At 46.0% G+C, this 19,628-nt stretch overlaps 1 protein-coding gene across 1 annotated transcript in view; it reads right to left on the bottom strand.

Annotated features, from left to right (window-relative positions):
• Katna1 (katanin catalytic subunit A1) overlaps positions 1-14,452 on the bottom strand; it is a 46,207-nt gene extending 31,755 nt beyond the window's left edge. The window contains exon 1 of the mRNA XM_021174288.2: positions 14,343-14,452. The gene's annotated coding sequence lies outside the window, so the exon portion shown is untranslated. The remainder of the gene's footprint in view (positions 1-14,342) is intronic.
• Positions 14,453-19,628: the final 5,176 nt, after the last annotated feature.

Genomic DNA, 19,628 nt, shown 5'->3' with positions numbered 1-19,628 from the left:
CATGTGGCTTGAAGCCTTTTAGTAAATTTAAGGACAGTGTCTTTATTCGGCACCTCAACAGGATAATAGGCACAGAAGAGCCCCCAGAAGTACATTTATAGTACACGGAAACAATGAACACTTTATAAACAGCAACATGAATTACATCATCAAAAATAAAGGGTTGGGTCGAATCCACTGTCTCCTGTGTGAGATACGTTTCGACCCGGAGCTCCGCCATTAAAATACCTCGTGTTGTTACATCAAGGCGTTGTGTTCTATTCGTGATTCTTGGGTGCACGCTGAATCGGGAGTTGGGTGGGGGTTTCCCCACTAAGTTCTTTCATTTGGAGGTCCCACCGAGATCTGCGTGACACCCAGGAACCCCGAAGGACCCCTTGGAGGTGCGTTTGTTTGTGTGTGAGTCTTGTTATGTTGTCTGTTGTCTAAGTGTCTAAGTGTGGCACTGCCGAATTTTTGTCTTAGTTTTTCAGTTCTGAGATTGTGGGTTTGAGTCCCACCTGTGTTACCAGTTCTGGTTTTCTGTATTCTGGCAGCTGCCACTGAGGACCGTAAGGACCCTAGTGGCTGTGGGAAGACGACGGTCTATTTCCCCACAGGCTGCACCCTTGGAAGACGTTCCGAGGGAGACCCTGGAGTGCCCAGGGTACGGAACAGTCAGGAGGACCTGGCTGTTGCCTGGCAGAGTGAAGAAGAGTGAGTGCTCTTCCTGCCAGAGGAGTGGACGCGGAATCCCACTCCGTCAGAGGTAGCATTTGGCTGGTTGTATAAGTCCAGACGCGGACGAGTGTGTTTGGATGTCTTAGTGTTTTCAGTCTCTGTCATTGTGTTGTGTTTATTCTTATTCTTCACTATGGGACAGACCGTGTCTACTCCTTTATCTTTGACTAAGGACCATTGGACGGACGTTAGGGCTAGAGGACGAAATTTGTCAGTAACACTGAAGAAAAAGCCATGGATGACTTTCTGTTCCTCGGAATGGCCTGTTTTTGGAGTAGGTTGGCCAGCAGAAGGAACTTTTTACTTACCCACCATAAGGGCTGTGAAGGCCATTGTTTTTCAGGAGGGGCCAGGATCGTATCCAGAGCAGCAACCGTACATCACGGTATGGGAGGACTTGGCACGCTACCCACCCCCGTGGGTTCGCCCATTCCTCCCGCCTCTCCGCCCTGGCACCAAGATTCTAGCCATCCGAGAAAATGGTGAGAAAGAGAAACCGAAACCACCGCTCGGGGGAGATGATGATCGCAGCACACCAGTGACGAAACCCCCCAAGATCTATCCAGAGATTGAAGAACCCCCTGAGTGGCCCGACACCCCTCAACCCCCACCATATGCTCTCCAGCCCCAAACTTCAGCTCCCCCGGGACCACTGCCTCAGGCCCGGGCTGGAGGAGGGGGTCCCTCCACAGGAACAAGGAGCAGGCGAGGAGTCACCACTGAGGGGCCTGAGGATTCACCCGTGGCGCTCCCCCTCAGGGCTATTGGGGCTCCCCCTGCCGATCCGAACAGTCTACAGCCCCTACAGTATTGGCCTTTTTCCTCTTCTGACCTCTATAACTGGAAAGCTAATCACCCCCCTTTTTCAGAGAACCCTGCAGGACTCACTGGGTTGGTTGAATCATTAATGTATTCACACCAGCCGACCTGGGATGACTGCCAGCAGCTTCTGCAGACTCTATTCACAACCGAGGAGAGGGAGAGAATTCTCCTTGAGGCTCGGAAAAAACGTCCGAGATGAGGCTGGGCGCCCTGTCCAAACTCCAGCTGAAATAGATGAAGGATTCCCGCTAACCCGGCCCCGATGGGATTATAATACGGCACCAGGTAGGGAACGACTGTCCAATTATCGCCGGGTCCTAGTGGCGGGTCTCAGAGGTGCTGCCCGGCAGCCCACGAATCTGGCCAAGGTAAGAGAGGTTATGCAGGGAGCGACTGAGCCCCCCTCAGTCTTCCTCGAAAGGCTCATGGAGGCTTATAGGAGATATACCCCATTCGACCCCACGTCTGAGGGTCAAAGGGCCTCAGTAATTATGGCCTTCATTGGCCAGTCAGCTCCTGACATTAGGAAGAAGTTACAGCGAATTGAGGGCTTGCAGGATTACACCATAAGGGATGTAGTTAGAGAGGCAGAGAAAGTGTATCATAGGAGAGAAACAGAAGATGAAAAGTTAGAGAGAGAGAAAAGAGAGAAAAGAGAAGATGAGGATAGGAGAGACAGGAGGCAAGAAAAGGTTTTGACTAGGATCCTGGCCGCAGTAGGAGAAAGAGATAACGGAAGAAAAGGTAAACAGTCAGGGAACCTGGGAGACAAAAGACAGCAGGGACCAAGGAGACCCCGAGAAGGCGGGCAGCGCCTGGAGAGGAACCAATGCGCATATTGCAAGGAAATGGGCCACTGGAAGAGCGACTGTCCGAAAAAAAAAAACAAGAGGTAAAGGTGCTTTCTCTTGGAGAAGATGAAGACTAGGGGGAACGGGGCTCGGACCCCCTCCCCGAGCCTAGGGTAACCTTAGAAGTGGAGGGGACCCCCGTGGACTTTCTAGTTGACACGGGAGCCGAATTTTCAGTACTCAAAACACCTCTAGGAAAAGTGAAGAAAAATGAAAAAACCTTGGTGATTGGGGCCACGGGACAAAAGTTGTATCCATGGACCACATCCCGAGTAGTAGACATAGGGCGAAATCGAGTAACTCATTCGTTTGTAGTCATTCCAGAGTGTCCTATGCCTTTATTGGGGAGAGACTTACTAACCAAGTTAAAAGCACAAATAACTTTCACCTCTCATCGACCGGAGGTTTTCTGGGGAATAAAAGTGCCCCAGACTCTAGAGCTGTCTTTACAACTAGGAGAGGAATATCGACTTTACCAAAATAAAGTAAAGCCCCATGAGGGATTACAGGACTGATTGAATCGATACCCTCAGGCATGGGCAGAGACGGGAGGAGTGGGGATGGCAAAACTGGTCCCCCCCCCCCCCGTGGTGATTGAACTTAAGTCCGGGGCCACCCCTATAGGGGTCCGACAATATCCCATGAGCAGAGAAGCTCAAGAGGGTATACGCCCCCAAATCAACAAACTGCTCCAACAAGGGATTTTGGTCCCATGCAAATCCCCTTGGAACACTCCTCTACTTCCAGTAAAAAAACCAGGGACCAGTGACTACCGTCCAGTCCAGGACCTTAGAGAAGTCAATAAGAGAGTTCAGGACATACACCCCACGGTGCCAAATCCTTATAACCTCCTCAGCACCTTGCCACCTGGTCGGACATGGTACACAGTCCTGGATCTCAAAGACGCTTTTTTCTGTTTGAGGTTACACCCCAACAGCCAGCCCTTGTTCGCTTTCGAGTGGCGAGACTCCGAGAGTGGACAAGCCGGACAGCTCACATGGACGAGGCTGCCTCAGGGATTCAAGAACTCGCCCACTTTGTTCGATGAAGCCCTACACCGAGATCTTGCTCTTTTCCGAGCCAATAACCCACAGGTGACTCTTTTGCAATATGTAGATGACCTGCTCCTAGCTGCAGAAACACGCGAGGACTGTGAAATTGGGACCCATAACCTCCTGGGCGAGTTAGGTAAGCTGGGGTATCGGGCCTCTGCTAAAAAGGCTCAGTTATGCCAGATAGAAGTGACCTACCTAGGATATGTCCTGAGAGATGGACAACGGTGGCTCACAGAAGCCAGAAAACAAGCTGTTATGCAGATCCCGGCCCCAACCACTGCTCGCCAGGTAAGAGAGTTCCTGGGGACTGCCGGGTTTTGCAGACTCTGGATTCCCGGATTTGCCTCACTGGCAGCTCCCTTGTATCCACTAACCAAAGAGAAAGGGGAATTCACCTGGACCAGGGAACATCAGCTAGCCTTTGAAACTCTCAAAAAGGCACTGCTGTAGGCTCCGGCATTGGCCCTGCCAGATTTAAACAAATCTTTCACCCTATACATTGATGAAAGAAATGGAGTGGCAAGGGGAGTCCTTACCCAGGTTTTGGGACCATGGAAGCGCCCGGTAGCCTACTTATCAAAGAAACTGGACTCTGTGGCCAGTGGATGGCCCTCCTGCCTGCGAGCGATAGCAGCCACGGCTGTGCTAGTAAGAGATGCTGACAAACTGACTATGGGCCAGAATGTTACCATAGTGGCCCCACACTCTCTTGAGAGCATTGTCAGGCAACCACCGGACCGCTGGATGACCAACGCCCGAATGACGCATTACCAGAGCCTATTGCTGACAGAGCGAGTAAGTTTCGCACACCCAGCCATTCTCAACCCTGCCTCCTTACTACCTGAGGCTGACGAGGCCCCTGCACATAAGTGTGAAGAAATACTGGCAGAAGAGACTGGAATCCGGCCAGACCTCACAGACCAACCTTGGCCAGGGGCGATGACTTGGTTCACAGACGGAAGCAGCTTTGTGGTAGAAGGTAAGCGGAGGGCTGGGGCAGCAGTAGTGGATGGAAAGTCTGTCATATGGGCCAGCAGCCTGCCGGAGGGTACATCAGCTCAAAAAGCAGAACTAATTGCACTAATTCAAGCCTTAAGGCTGGCAGAAGGAAGGACTCTTAATGTCTATACTGACAGCCGGTATGCTTTTGCCACGGCTCATGTTCACGGAGCAATATACCAACACCGTGGACTGCTGACGTCTGCCGGCAAAGATATCAAAAATAAAGAAGAAATTCTCAGCTTATTAGAAGCTGTTCATCTGCCCCGTAGGGTGGCAATTATCCATTGCCCAGGACACCAGAAGGGAACTGGGCCCGTTGAAAAAGGAAATCAAATGGCAGACCAAGAAGCTAAAAAAGCAGCCCAAGGGCCAATGACTCTGGTGGTGAGAACCCAACAGCCCGCTGCTGAGGAAATTAATAAAAGAACCCTCACAGAAGAAGAGGGGCGAGATTACTTAGCTAACATACACCATCTGACTCATTTAGGAACTAAAAAAATACTAAAATTGGTTAGTAAGTCCCCCTATTACATTCCTGGATTAAAGAGAATTGTGCAGGAAATAGTAAAAAACTGCCGTGCTTGTGCACTTACCAATGCTGGGTCTAGCAGGCTCCAGGAAGAAAAACGACTGCGAGGAGACAGGCCTGGAGCCTACCTGGAAACTGACTTCACTGAGGTGAAACCGGCTAGGTATGGAAATAAATATCTCCTAGTTTTTATAGACACCTTCTCGGGATGGGTCGAAGCGTTCCCCACCAAGAAAGAAACGGCTAATGTAGTGGTCAAGAAGATACTTGAAGAAATCCTTCCCCGCTTTGGGATACCTAAGGTAATGGGGTCAGACAACGGACCTGCCTTCGTCTCCCAGGTAAGTCAGGGATTGGCCAGGCAACTGGGGACAAATTGGAAATTACATTGTGCATAAAGACCCCAGAGTTCAGGACAGGTAGAGAGGATGAACAGGACGCTAAAGGAGACTCTGACTAAAATAGCCTTAGAATCCGGCGGAAGCGATTGGACAGCCGTTCTCCCTTATGCCTTGTTCAGGGTTCGGAATACACCTGGACCCCTTGGCCTAACTCCATTTGAATTAATGTATGGGGCGCCCCCACCCATTTTTATGACTGTAGGGGATAGGAATCACCCGGATGTGTCTTTCTCTCCTTCTTCTAGTCTTTTGGCTCGATTAAAAGCTCTCGAAGTAGTAAAAAAAGAGGTCTGGGAACAGCTAAAAGAAACCTATGGGGGCTGGTGAGATGGCTCAGTGGGTAAGAGCACCCGACTGCTCTTCCGAAGGTCAGGAGTTCAAATGCCAGCAACCACATGGTGGCTCACAACCATCTGTAACGAGATCTGGCGCCCTCTTCTGGAGTGTCTGAAGACAGCTACAGTGTACTTACATATAATAAATAAATAAAAAAAAAAAAAAAAAAAAAAGAAACCTATGTTGCTAGTGACACACAGGTGCCGCACCAGTTTAAAGTAGGAGACGCAGTCCTGGTGAGGAGACACCGAGCGGGAAACCTAGAACCGAGGTAGAAGGGACCCTACTTGGTGCTACTGACAACGCCCACCGCGGTCAAAGTGGAAGGAATCCCCACTTGGGTCCACGCATCCCACGTCAAGAGAGCACCCCCTGGAGTCAGCCATGATGAGTGGACTTTGGAGAAGACTACTAACCCTTTTAAGTTGCGCCTGCTTCGTAGGAGCGATCCCAAAGGACTTCAACCCCCACAGTCCTGTTCAACAAACGTGGGAGGTACTCAATGAGGGGGGTAGGGCTGTATGGACAATCGCCGAGGTACACCCTCTGTGGACTTGGTGGCCTGATCTTTTCCCTGACATCTGTAAGTTGGCTATAGGAGCCCCTCCTGGATGGGACTTGGAGGGGTACTCTGACATTCAGAGGGCACCTTTAACACCCCCTCCGTACGTAGAAAAACATTCGAGAGACCCATGGGGTGGTTGCTCTAACCAAAGGGATAGAAGTATGCTTCGAACCCATCCCTTCTATGTCTGTCCCGGGCCCCACCAAAGTCAATCCCTTAATCCAACATGTGGAGGTAAGGCTGACTTCTATTGCAAGAGCTGGGGTTGCGAGACTTCAGGTACAGCCCACTGGAAGCCCTCCTCAAGCTGGGACTATATTAGAGTAACAGCCAACTATTCCCTAGCGTCTTATGTACCTGGAGGATTCGACCTAGACGAGTGTACTGACTGGTGCCATCTGCTCCGTGTCACCTTTACTGAACCAGGGAAAAGAGCTCTGGGATGGACAAAAGGGTATACCTGGGGTCTTAGGATTTACAAGGAAAGATATGATGAGGGATTATTGTTCACCATCAGACTAAAAATAGAGACCCCCCTACAATCCTTTAGGCCCCCCAACCAAGTCCACACCCCTCACCCATACTATTACTCAGCCTACTCCGGTGATTGCGGACCCTCTTAGTATGGCTGCTATCACCCAACCTCCCACTCCTCAGGTACCTCTAACTATTACCCCTGAGATTCCTTCAACAAGACAGAGGATGTTTAACCTAGTGAGAGGAGCCTTTTATGCCCTTAATAGAACTGATCCAAGGGCTACTGAGGACTGCTGGCTATGCCTGTCCTCGGGTCCGCCTTATTATGAAGGAATTGCTTTCAATGGAGATTTCAACAGAACCAGCAGCCATACTTCCTGCTCTTGGGGAACAGGACAAAAACTGACCCTGACTGAAGTATCTGCGAGGAGTCCAGGTCTCTGTATAGGCACCCCACCTTCCACTCACAAACACCTATGCGGACAAATTCAGTCCGTGTCCAGAACGGAAGCTAATTACTATCTTGTACCTTCCCCGGTTGGATGGTGGGCTTGCAATACAGGACTTACTCCCTGTGTATCAACTAAGGTTTTTAATTCATCTCATGATTTTTGTGTCATGATCCAGCTGTTACCCCGCGTATATTATCACCCTGCATCCAGTTTAGAAGAAAGCTATGCTGGCCAGCGGTCGAAAAGAGAACCAATTACTTTAACCCTGGCTGCATTCTTGGGAATAGGTATGGCAGTAGGAGTGGGGACAGGAGTGTCAGCTTTGATAGAAGGAAGACAGGGAATTCAGTCTTTGAGGGATGCTGTCAATGAAGACCTAGCGGCAATAGAGAAGTCCATTGACGCTTTAGAAAAATCTTTGACCTCCCTGTCTGAGGTAGTTTTGCAGAACAGGAGAGGTCTTGATTTGTTGTTCCTAAAGGAAGGAGGACTGTGTGCTGCCTTTAAAGAAGAGTGCTGCTTCTATACAGATCATACAGGAATAGTTAGAGACTCTATGCAGAAACTGAGAGAAAGATTAGAGCGAAGGAAACAGGAACGGGATGCTCAACGGGGGTGGTTTGAGTCGTGGTTTGAATCACGACCATCTTGGATAACTTCTTTGATTTCCGCTGTAGCTGGACCAATCCTTATGATATGCTTAGCTTTAGTTTTCGGCCCCTGTATAATAAATAGAGGAATGGCTTTCATCCAGAGTAGAATTGATACAGTAAAACTCATGGTTCTTCAAAGGCAATATCAACCTATAGTTCAGGTAGATGAAGAGTTAGGGGACACCAATCTCTAAAATTCTATGATTAGAATTAGTCTAAACAGAAGAAGAGGGGAATGAAAGGAAATAAAACTTGAGACCTGTGATTCATGTAATGTATGTCAAATAGCCCAAAGAGTTGTTTGTGAGCTTTGAAACCTGGGGCTGAGAACATAGCAGAACAGACCAGGACATGCCCGGGCAGGCCCATCGCCTCCCTATCTCCCACCCCTCTGACCTCAGGCTGCTGATGTCTAAATGGACCAATCATGTGAAACCTCCCCCAGCCCCACTCCTTTTCTATAATAACCCCTAGCTTCCAAGCCTCGTGGTCGAATCCACTGTCTCCTGTGTGAGATACGTTTCGACCCGGAGCTCCGCCATTAAAATACCTCGTGTTGTTACATCAAAAAAAAAAAAAAAGGGTTGGGTAACAAAAATCTTAGACATAGAACAATGTCTAATTTGGATACCATTTTATTAAAGTAAAAATTACTTATGCTACATAAACACTTTAAAATATATACATGCATATCTAAGTATATTGAATGTGCCAGTCAAAAGAGGGTGAGGAGGAAAAACTGAATCAAAGAATCAGGTGCAAGGATACACACCTGTAATCCTAGCACTTAAGAATTCAAAGCCATCCTCAGCTGTGTATTGAGCTTTAAGGCCAACCTGGGCTATATGAGACCTGAATTTGTGCTTGTAAGCAGGCAAAAAGGTTGGGGGTGGGGGAAGAGGATTTTCCTCTTGGGATTAAACTATGACTTCTATCCTACTCACTGTCTCTTTTGTATCTGCTCAAAGGAAAACCAGCTATTATGTGGCAAGTTCCTCTGTGAAGTGGCTCACATCACAAAGAAATGAAGACAGTCCCAGGCCATCAATTAGTGATGAACTAAGTTTCTTACATCAAATGGGCATGAGTGGCTAAGTCCTGTTAACATTATGCATGAGCTTGGATCCTTCTTTGGTTATGTCTGGAGATGACTGAAGCCTTGGATAACGTCATTACAGCTTTGTGGAAAACAGAATCAGAGGTAGCCACAAAGCCACACATTCCCTATTTTAACAATAGGCTATGCAATAACTGATGCATACAATACAGGTTAGGTCTAAGCTAATGTCACCTCATCAGCATCTGAAGTCCAAAAGGAAAAAAAAAAAAAAATCCCAGGAGAAATGAGTGCCAGAAGTTATGACCACTCATGTTGCACCTCAATAAAAGCTCCAGAAGAGCAGAGCCTACAGCTTTTATTTGTTGACTATATCCTTAGCACCCAGGACCCTGGTTGGCACACAAATCTCAAAATACCCTCGAAGGCTGCCTTAACTACAAACCCTCTTCCTGGGTCTAGCTTCTGATCCCCAAAACTCTCACATCCCACCAAGCTGGGACTACCAAGTTTTATTCTTTTGTTGAGATTTTATTTTATGTACCAGGGTGTTCTGCCTGAATATCTGAACACCTAGTGCATGCAGTGCCCACAGAGGTCAGAGGGTGGCATCAGATTCCAACACTGAAATCGCAGATGCTTGTAACAGCTACATGGGAGCTGGAAATCAAACCTGGGTCCTCTGGAAGACTGAGCCATCTCTCCAGACCCATTCCATTATTGTGTGATTACTTCTACCTTGAAACTATCTTTGCCCTATAGCAATGCCTAGTCTGGGCAGCAGCATTGAAAGAGAGGAACCTGCCCAGCTCTGGCCAGCTCTGGAAGTGTACAGTAGACCTGTATGGCCCAGGCAGCAGGTCTCTCTGACTTTTTTTTTTGATGGTCATGGTCAAGGCTCAAAGCCCAAAGAAGTTATTCCTAGCCTTCTTCAATGGTATACTGTTTTGAATTTCTCTTTCTAGTCAGATAAAATTCCTTTTGAGCCAAATCTGTTTCTTTTCTTCAGAGAGGGAAGTGGAAGGACTTCATTAGCTCTGGTTGGCCTAGAACCACAGTGACTCTCTTGCTTAGCCTCCCAGATGACAGGATTACAGATGTGAGCTTTCATGCCTAGCTTGATATTTTCCTAACGAACAAATAATGCAACATCAGTCCAAGGCTACATTAACAGATGGCATGCACAGTCCTTGGCTATCAAAAAAAAAAAAAAATCAAGCCGGGCGTGGTGGCGCATGTCTTTAGTCCCAGCACTCGAGGCAGAGGCAGAGGCAGGCGGATTTCTGAGTTTGAGGCCAGCCTGGTCTACAAAGTGAGTTCTAGGACAGCCAGGGCTATACAGAGAAACCCTGTCTCAAAAAACAAAAACAAAAACAAAAAACAAAAACCCAAATCAGAACAAAACGAAACCCAAAGTGTTTATGGATATACTGACAAAGCACTCTTATTTCACTAAAAGTTAGATTAAAAATCATCATTTCTCTATTACTCCAACAGTATCTAAGCCAGAATATTAACATCTGTATTTTTGACATTCTTCAGTTTCCATTATCATTGCTCAAATTCCACTGCAGAAGAACAGAAACTGGGTTTATCTAGCATAGTATCTGGCAGAATTTGAGGAAGTGTCTATAAAGAGGGAAAAACTAATAGACAAGATTTTAACTACTATTAGTTATAAACGGTACCCACTGGCTCAAGGTTAATGTAAACACTCCCCCACCCCCAAAACCCAGTTGCCTCAAGATTGAGCATCTTAGCTCTTAGAAAGACAATCTGCTGCTTCATCTTACTCAAGCCTTCCTTTACACTAACTACCCAATACTCTGTTTACAAGACAAGTATAATTGTGGCCAACAAGCTACAGCAGGAAATTCTAATTTAAGCAGAAATTTAATTACATGCAAAAAAGTCACAGCTGTATCAAGCACTCTTAATATCTGCCCAAGTAAAGTTCCTCTACAAAGAGACGAAATAGCCACCCCCCCCCCACACACACACACCCATGTACAACTGGAAAAACCAGTAACTAAAGAGCTCCAGAAGAGGCAGCAAATCCAAGCACTGAGCACTAAGATCTAACCACCAGCCTCACATGAGGCCCTCCCTGCTCCACATCTACATAGAACGACATAGTTGGTCCACATCTGCATAGGACATCATAGCTGTCTAATTTCTAAAGGTATGTAAGGCTGGACTCCACTGAGAACTGCTAATTTTACTCTAACATGCATGGGTCAATCATTCAAGAACCATTTACAGAGCACCGTGGTTTTGTTTGGTTTTGTTTGGTTTTTGTTTTTTTGAGACAGGGTTTCTCTGTATAGCTCTGGCTGTCCTGGAACTCACTTTGTAGACCAGGCTGGCCTTGGACTCTGAAATCTGCCTGCCTCTGCCTCCCGAGTGCTGGGAGTAAAGGTGTGCACCACCACGCTCGGCTGAGCACCGCGTTTTAAAAGAATTGCTTTGAAGATAAAAAGACAGAAGGAGATGAGCAGCTGAGGTAGTGAAGGCAGAGGTCATCATCGGCTGCAGAGCCAGCCTGGACTATATGACAGTCTGTTTCAAATATATACACAAGGAGGAAATACTAGCAATAGACTTTCTAAGAAAAAACAAAAAGTGTGTGGCAAACCAGGCGTGGTGGCGCACTCCTTTAATCCCAGCACTTGGGAGGCAGAGGCAGGCAGATTTCTGAGTTCAAGGCCAGCCTGGTCTACAAAGTGAGTTCCAGGACAGCCAAGGATATACAGAGAAACCCTGTCTCGAAAAACAACAACAACAAAAAAGTGTGTGGCACAGTGCATGTGCAGAGGTCAGAGGACAAATAACCGTGTGGAGTAGACCCTCCTGGTTTCTGGAATTGAACTCAGGCTGGCAAAGCACCCTCAAATGTACTAGAGACAAACAAGTAATTTCAGGAAATTTACCTCTAGAATATCAGGAGTTAGTTATTGCCAGTCAATGGCTGACAAGAACAGTCACTGACTATGAGCCACAGATGCTGGCCGGCTGGCCACCCATGTACACACAGACAACACTAACTGGTCTCAAAGGCTTATTAATAACAATGGGAGTTTATTAATAAAACAACATAGGATCTGAAGTTGGGGAGATGGAAACACTTGGGGGGGTGTTGGAGGTAGTGTTGAAGGGATACAATCAACATACATGGTGTAAATACATGAAATTTTCAGAGTAAAAATATTTAAAAGAAAATAGTAGTGACTGTGTAGCAATTATGGAATTATGATAAAGACAAAAAGAAATTAGACTTTGAAATTCCTTTTTAGGTTTTGTGGAAAGGATATGGTAGGTTTTATTTATTTATTTATTTATTGCCTTATTTTAATGGGAGAGCACAAGAAGCCAGAATGTTTCTAAAGCATAGTCTGAAAATATCAGCTTTATACAACAATACAGTAAATTCAACAAGATCCTCTGATCCTTAATATTTATCAGAATTTTAATTTCAGTTTCAAAATCAGATACAGACTTCTTTGCAGATTTTATTTACATGCACACACGCACGCCCTCGATTCCAATGCTGGAAGGCTAAAAATCTTTGAATATTTATCTGCATAGATAGAGGATGTAAACTCAGTGTGTGACAGTTTAGCATGTGCAAGGCCTGGAGTTTGATCCACAGTACTAAAAAAGTAAAACAAAAATAACAAAAGTAAACAATCAGTCTATTAAATGTATCTCCTGGAAAAAAAGGAAAATTAAAAACACATAAGGCCTGCCCTGGGACTGGCAAGATGGCTTAGCAGGTGAACAGCCCTTGACACCCAGGGTAACAACAACTTGACCTGTAAGATGGAAGGAGAGAACCGACTGCTCTGAAATATCCAGGCAATTCTCCAGTTCCTGTGCTGAGGGTGTAGGTTCTGGTCCCAGCTCTCACAACTGCAGTTCCAGAGGACTCAATGCCCACTTCTGGCCTCCTCAGGCACATAGGCAGTGCACATACATACATGCAACAAGTATTCATAAGCAAAAATAAATGATTCTTCAAAACAAAACAAAAGGGAGCTAGAGAGACTGCTTGGTGGGCAAGGTGCTTCTGCTCCTGCATAGAGAACCCTAGTGCTTCCCAGTACCAATGATCCCGGTCAATCACTCCAGCATCGGATCCTCTTGCCTCTGCTCTATACTGCCTTGTACACTTGTACCGTCAAGGAAAATGAGCATCAGCCGGGCAGTAGTGGCACACGCCTGTAATCCCAGCATTTGGGAGTCAGAGGCAGACAGATTTCTGAGTTCGAGGCCAGTCCTGGTCTCCAGGACAGTCAGGGCTACACAAAGAAACCCTGTCTCGAAAAACAAAAAAAAAAAAAAAAACGAAAGAAAGAAAGAAAAGAAAAGAAAAGAAAAGAAAAGAAAAGAAAAGAAAAGAAAAAGGCAGGCATCACTGTTCTCTTGGGAGCTAATTACATAAAAAGTACTAATTACTACTAAATAAAAGCTTGAACTGGGGGTAGTGTAGCCGCCTGTAATCCCAATACAAGGCAGAAGCAAGAGTTTCAGAAGTTCACGGCCAGTTTAGGCTACAAAGGACACTGTCTATAAATAAATAAACAAATAAGGGCTGGCAACAGTTACAAGCCTAGCCTACATCCACTACAAGGCAGAGGCAAAAGGATCAGGAGTTAAGGGCCAGCTCTGGCTACAAGAGACAGACCGACCGACAGACAGAAAGAAAGGAAAGAAAAGAAAGAGAAGAGAAGTCTTCGTTTGTATGCCACTGCACCCACATACTGAATGAAACAAATGCTTCCTGGGATAAATTTTCTCCATAGCGCCAAATCAAAAAAGCCAAAAGCTTTCATGAGAACACTAGGCTCTCAGATTAAGAAACTAACCCCAAGTGTGCGTGGTGGCGCACACCTTTCATTCCAGCGCCAGGAGGTAAAGGAAGGCGAATCTCTGAGGCTAGTCGGGTCTACAGAACAGCCAGGGGGAGAAAGAACGTCAATAGTATCACCTTTAAAAGCAACAAAAACTAAACAAACGCCGGTGAGCTGGCTCAGCTGGTAAAGGCATTTGCCTAGCATGCCGGGCTACCCGAGTTCAAATCTAGGACCCTCGTAAAGGCGGATGGAGGGAAGCGACCCCAGAAAGCTGTCCTCTGACCTCCACTCACGCGCCCACATCTACACCATACTCACACAATAGCAATAAATCTAAAGCTAAAAACAAAGGCCAACACAAAGTAGAAACAACAGAAAGAAGTAAGCCACCAGAAAGCAGTGCCACTCCAACCTAACAAAGTATTCGAAAAGAAGCTGAACCCCAACCTCCAGGCTCTGGGGATTTTACAAGGCGGAAGTTTCGGGATGGGGGCGTGAAAGCTTCGAACGCGTTCCCAGGTCGGGTGTCGCGGGGACGGAACAGGGAGCTTGGAGGTCCGAGCACTCACCTGGCGCAGCCCTGGCTACACTCCGCAGCTCCCGGTCGCGACCAAGTTGAAATAAAACCGGGAAAGCCCCTCTTATAAAGGCAGTCCTCGCACCCACGGGGCCACGCCCCGGAAGTGAGGGCTCTACGGGCGTGCGCGCGCAGGCGGAACCTGCGGAGGGGCGTGACCGAGCTCGGGGTGCTTCTGCGCACTGTGCGCCACCGCTAGGAATGGGAGTAGGCGTGGGGAAGGGAAGTAGGCGGGGCGAAGGACTTGGCAATACCCCGCCTACTTCAGTACTTACTCTGTGGACCATTATCTCTTCCCAGGGCTTCTTCACTCTGCCTTAGCGGGAGATTTACACTAAGCTGATCTGAGGTTAGGAGGTCAGGGTCTCTCTTACAGGTGTCAGTGCCCAAGCAATTCGTTTATGACAAATCTTGCTTTAGAACCCGGTACTTAGATTATGTAGCCTGGGACCCATGTGTCAGGGTAACACCAATACTCTTCAAGATATGCTAAGAGGTGAGATTTTATTTCCAATTCCAGGTGATCCATCACCCTCTTCTGCTATCACAAGACACAGGGCACCAACTGGTACACATACATGCATGCAGGCAAGCCACTGCATATATGAAATAATGTTTTACAGGGCTTAAAGTCTTCTAAATTTTTCACCCAAAATAGAAAATATATTTTCTGCTCTAGTAGATGTGAATGTTAGTGTCACAGAGCACAGAAAACTATTATCAGCACATCAGCAAGAATAAAAAAGACCACTTAGAGAGATATAGATCAATTACTCCAAGAGATGGATTTATAATCTACATGAATGCAAAGGTCTGTTAATTTATAAAACCGGGTCATGGTTTAAAAGCTTCTCAAAGGTGCAAAATGAATGTATATGGTATACTTAAATATATAGGAAATCCTAGAACCTACAGGATGAATCTGGAGTAACAGTAATCAGAAGTATCTGGTGTGGGAGTTAGTTAGGAGTTGGGGTGATGTTCTGTAGTGGAGATGTTTTCCCAGGTGTACAGTTTTACACATGAAATGAATGTTGTCATTTGAGTTTATGTAAATTATACCTCAGTGATGTTTTGCTGTTGTTGTTTGTTCCTTGGATATTTTCTTTTCTTTTAAGAATTATTTATTTATTATATGTATATGAGTTCACTGTAACTGTCTTCTGACACACCAGAAGAGAGCATCGGATCCCATTACAGGTGGTTGTGAGCCACCATGTGGTTGCTGGGAATTGAACTCAGGACCTCTGGAAGAGCAGTCGGTGCTCTTAACCGCTGGGCCTTCTCTCCATCCAGATATTTTCTTTACTTACAATTCAAATGTTATCCCCTTTCCCACCCTGCCCTCCAGGAAGCCCCCTTTCCCATCCTCCCTCCCCCTGCTTCTATGAGGATGTTCCTCCACCCATCCACCTACTCCCACCTCCCTGTTTGCTGTTGTTTTGAGACAAAGTCTCACTCTATCACCTCTCCTAGCCTGGAACTTATCACATACCCCAGGTTGACCTCAGACTCATAGTTTCTCTGCTCTTAAGAGTCCCCATTACAGCCATGGGCTTCTGTGCCTGGCTTCAGTGAAAATGTTTGAAATAGAAAAACAAACCTCCAAAAGGTGGCTTACAGTGTGTGGTGGTTTGAACATGTTTGGCCCAGGAAAGTGGCACTGTTAGGAGTCATAGCCTTATTGGAGTAGGTGTGGCCTTGTTGGAGGAAGTATGCCACTGTGGGGGTGGGCTTGAGACCCTCCTCCTAGCTACCTGGAAGACAGTAGTCTTCTCCTGTCTGCCTTTGAAACAAGGTTTACAACTCTCAGCTCCCCGAGCCATGCCTGCGTGGAAACTTCCATGATGATAATGGACTGAACCCGTGAACCTGTAAGCCAGCTCCAATTAAATGTTCACCTTTATAAAAGCTGCCGTGGTCATAGTGTCTCTTCACAGCAACGAAACCCTAAGACACAGTGACTGCTTCTATTTACTCACTTGTACAATTAAACAACAAATGTTCACCTTTATAAAAGCTGCCGTGGTCATAGTGTCTCTTCACAGCAACGAAACCCTAAGACACAGTGAGTGCTTCTATTTACTCACTTGTACAATTAAACAACAAATGTTCACCTTTATAAAAGCTGCCATGGTCAGAGTGACTCTTCACAGCAACGAAGCCCTAAGACACAGTGACTGCTTCTATTTACTCACTTGTACAATTAAACAACAAATGGTTATAGTTACCCTTAAACCACAGAGATTTCAAACTTCTCTTTTTTTAGAAGATAGTATCACAATAAATAGCCCATGGTCACCTCAAACTCAAGGGGAAATCCTCCTGCCTCCGTTTCCTAAGTGTGGTCACACAATTTGCTGCTGACCTACTTTGCTTTTTTACCTTTGCAGTGCTGAGCCCAGTTCTATATAGAGCTGCATCCCAGCTCTTCCTAGCTCCACCCAGCTCACCGGCTCACAGCTGGATGCATGCAATCACTAGAACCCATAAAAGTAAAAATAAAGGGTCCTGTATAGTTTTTTTGTCAACTTGACACAAGCTAGAGTCATCTCAAAGGAGGGAGCCTCAGTTGAGAAAATGCCTTCATAAGAGCCAACTGTAGGGGATTTTCTTAATTAGTAATTAATATGGGAAGACTCAGGCCATTGTTGGTAGGGCCATCCCTGGGTTTGCAGTCCTAGTCTCTATGAAAAAGCAGACTGAGCAAGCCATGAGGAGCAAGCCAGTAAGCATCAGCTTACTCCATGGCCTCTGCATCAGCTCTTGCCTCCAGGTTCCCGCCCTGTTTGAGCTCCTGTCCTGGCTTCCTTCACTGATAGACTATAAAGTGGAAGTATAAGCCCAACCCTTTCCTCCCCAACTTGCTTTTGGTTGTGGTGTTTTATCACAGTAACAGTAGCCCAGACTAGGACTGGGGCTTAGGATATGGTGATACACACCTTTGATCCCAGCACTCTCAGGAGGCAGAGACAGGAGGATCTCTATGAGTTTGAGTCATCCTGGTCTATATAACAAGATCTAGGACAGCCAGAGTTACATAGAGATACTCCGTCTCAAAGGAGGAGAAAGAGAAGGGAAAGGAATAGGAAGAGGAGGAGAAGAGGAGGAGAAGGAAGGAAGGAAGGGAGGGAGGGAGGGAGGGAGGGAGGGAGGGAGGAAGGAAGGGAAGGAAGGAAAGGAAGGAAGGATTGCATAGCTTCTGTCTGGATAGAATACATGTCAGTTGCCCTCACATTTCATTACCCTAGAAAATCATGTGGTCAGTCTAACTTCAAAGGGACAGACATGTGGGACTCTGCAGTGTCCTCTGGAGAGAGTGCATAGGAGCCATTATTGCTTCACTAGTCATTACTCAAAGAAGTGCATCTCAAGTGGGGCTTAGGAAATGAGACTGTATTTTTTTTTTTTTTTTTTTTTTTTTGTGGTGAACAGCCAGACTAATGTGAACTGAGAAGCTACAGGGAAAGAGGTAGAAAGGTGGGTGCTAGCCAAAGAGTTAAACTTTATTAACTAAGCAAAGGAAAAGTGGAAAGTGTTCAAGTGAAGGTATAGATTATGTAGCAAAAGGAGGATACATTTGCAGCTAAAGGTAGAAGTAACTTGGAGGAAAGGGAAAACACAGTGGCTTCTCAGAGAGAATTACACAGGAGGGGAATGGCCATAAAGGGTAAATTCCTGACAATGTTTGCTTACTGTCTCTTGCTCCAGGAGGCAAAATTACATTAGATACCATGCCTATCATATTGAAAGTACCAATTAGAAAGCTGTAGAATAAATAAAATCATAATAAATAAAATCAGTATATACTTGGGGGATGCCATAATGTTTTCAAAGGTTTTTATTTTTCTATGTATGAATGTTTTGCTTGCATGTGTATATGTGCATTAAATGTATGCCTGGAGTGTGTAGAGACCAGAAAATGGTGCCTAATCTCTCGAAACTGGAATTATAGCTGGTCAAGAGCCCCTGTGTGGGTGCTGGAAACCGAACCTGTGTTCTCTGTAGAAGCAGCAAGTGCTGTAACCACTGAGTCACCTCTCATCCCCCAAACAAAGTCATTCTAAAACTTAGAGATGTATCTCCCAGCTCATGAGAAGCTAAAGGGGGCTCAGCTACAGGTACAGATCATTAATCTGATCAGCTATCAATTTTATATATATATTTTTTAAATTGGGCTGGTGAGATGGCTCAGTGGGTAAGAGCACCCGACTGCTCTTCCGAAGGTCCAAAGTTCAAATCCCAGCAACCACATGGTGGCTCACAACCATCCGTATTGAGATCTGACTCTCTCTTCTGGAGTGTCTGGAGACAGCTACAGGGTACTTACATATAATAAATAAATAAATCTTTAAAAAAAAAAAAAAGCCGGGCATGGTGACGCATGCCTTTAATCCCAGCACTCGGGAGGCAGAGGCAGGCGGATTTCTGAGTTCGAGGCCAGCCTGGTCTACAAAGTGAGTTTGAGGCCAGCCTGGTCTACAAAGTGAGTTCCAGGACAGCCAGGGCTATACAGAGAAACCCTGTCTTAAAAAAACAAACAAACAAACAAAAAAAAAATCGAGCCATCTCTTAGAACACACAGTAGTCTGGTTTTTATTATAATTCTTCCATTTATTTGTTGTGTGTTGTGGGGAAGGGACTTGCATGTGCCACATTCAGTGGCTTGCATGTGAATTTCAGAGGCTAACCTTCAGCATGTGAGGTTCTGGTATTGATCTCAAGCTGTTCAGCTTAGCAGCAAGTGCCTTTACCCTCGGAGCCATGTTACTGCCCAAAGTTGTTAACACCAGTGAACATATCTAAGATATGAATTTCACTGAATCTTAGATTATACCACACAGAATCATCCCATTGTCTTCTGGCTTTGATGTGTAGATTTGTATAAGCCAGTGGACACTCACTATGAAATATAATGTATTGTTTCCCTTTGTCTGCTTTAGGGTTTTCTCCTGGAAGATCTGACAGGTTTGTTTCTAGGGCTGCCAAACCTTTCTAGATATAGTCAACTTCTTTTTCACCCTCTGGTTTTCCAAGTTTTTAAATATTGTCTATCCACCCGTCTGTCTGTCTGTCTGTCTGTCTGTCTGTCTGTCTATCCCTATCTCTATCTATCTATCTATCTATCTATCTATCTATCTATCTATCTATCTATCTATCTGCCTACCTACCCACCCCTATCTCCTTCCACGCAATCCTCTGGTATCAGCCTCTGAGTTGGAATTACAGGTCCAGGTGCACACCACCATATCCAGTTTGCGTTACTTATATTATGTAT

Source organism: Mus caroli, unplaced genomic scaffold (assembly GCF_978045245.1).
Source record: "Mus caroli unplaced genomic scaffold, Mus_caroli_1 scaffold_9, whole genome shotgun sequence".
Lineage (NCBI taxonomy): Eukaryota > Metazoa > Chordata > Mammalia > Rodentia > Muridae > Mus > Mus caroli.
Note: the sequence above shows the minus strand (reverse complement) of the source record. Positions and strands in the feature narration are given on the sequence as shown.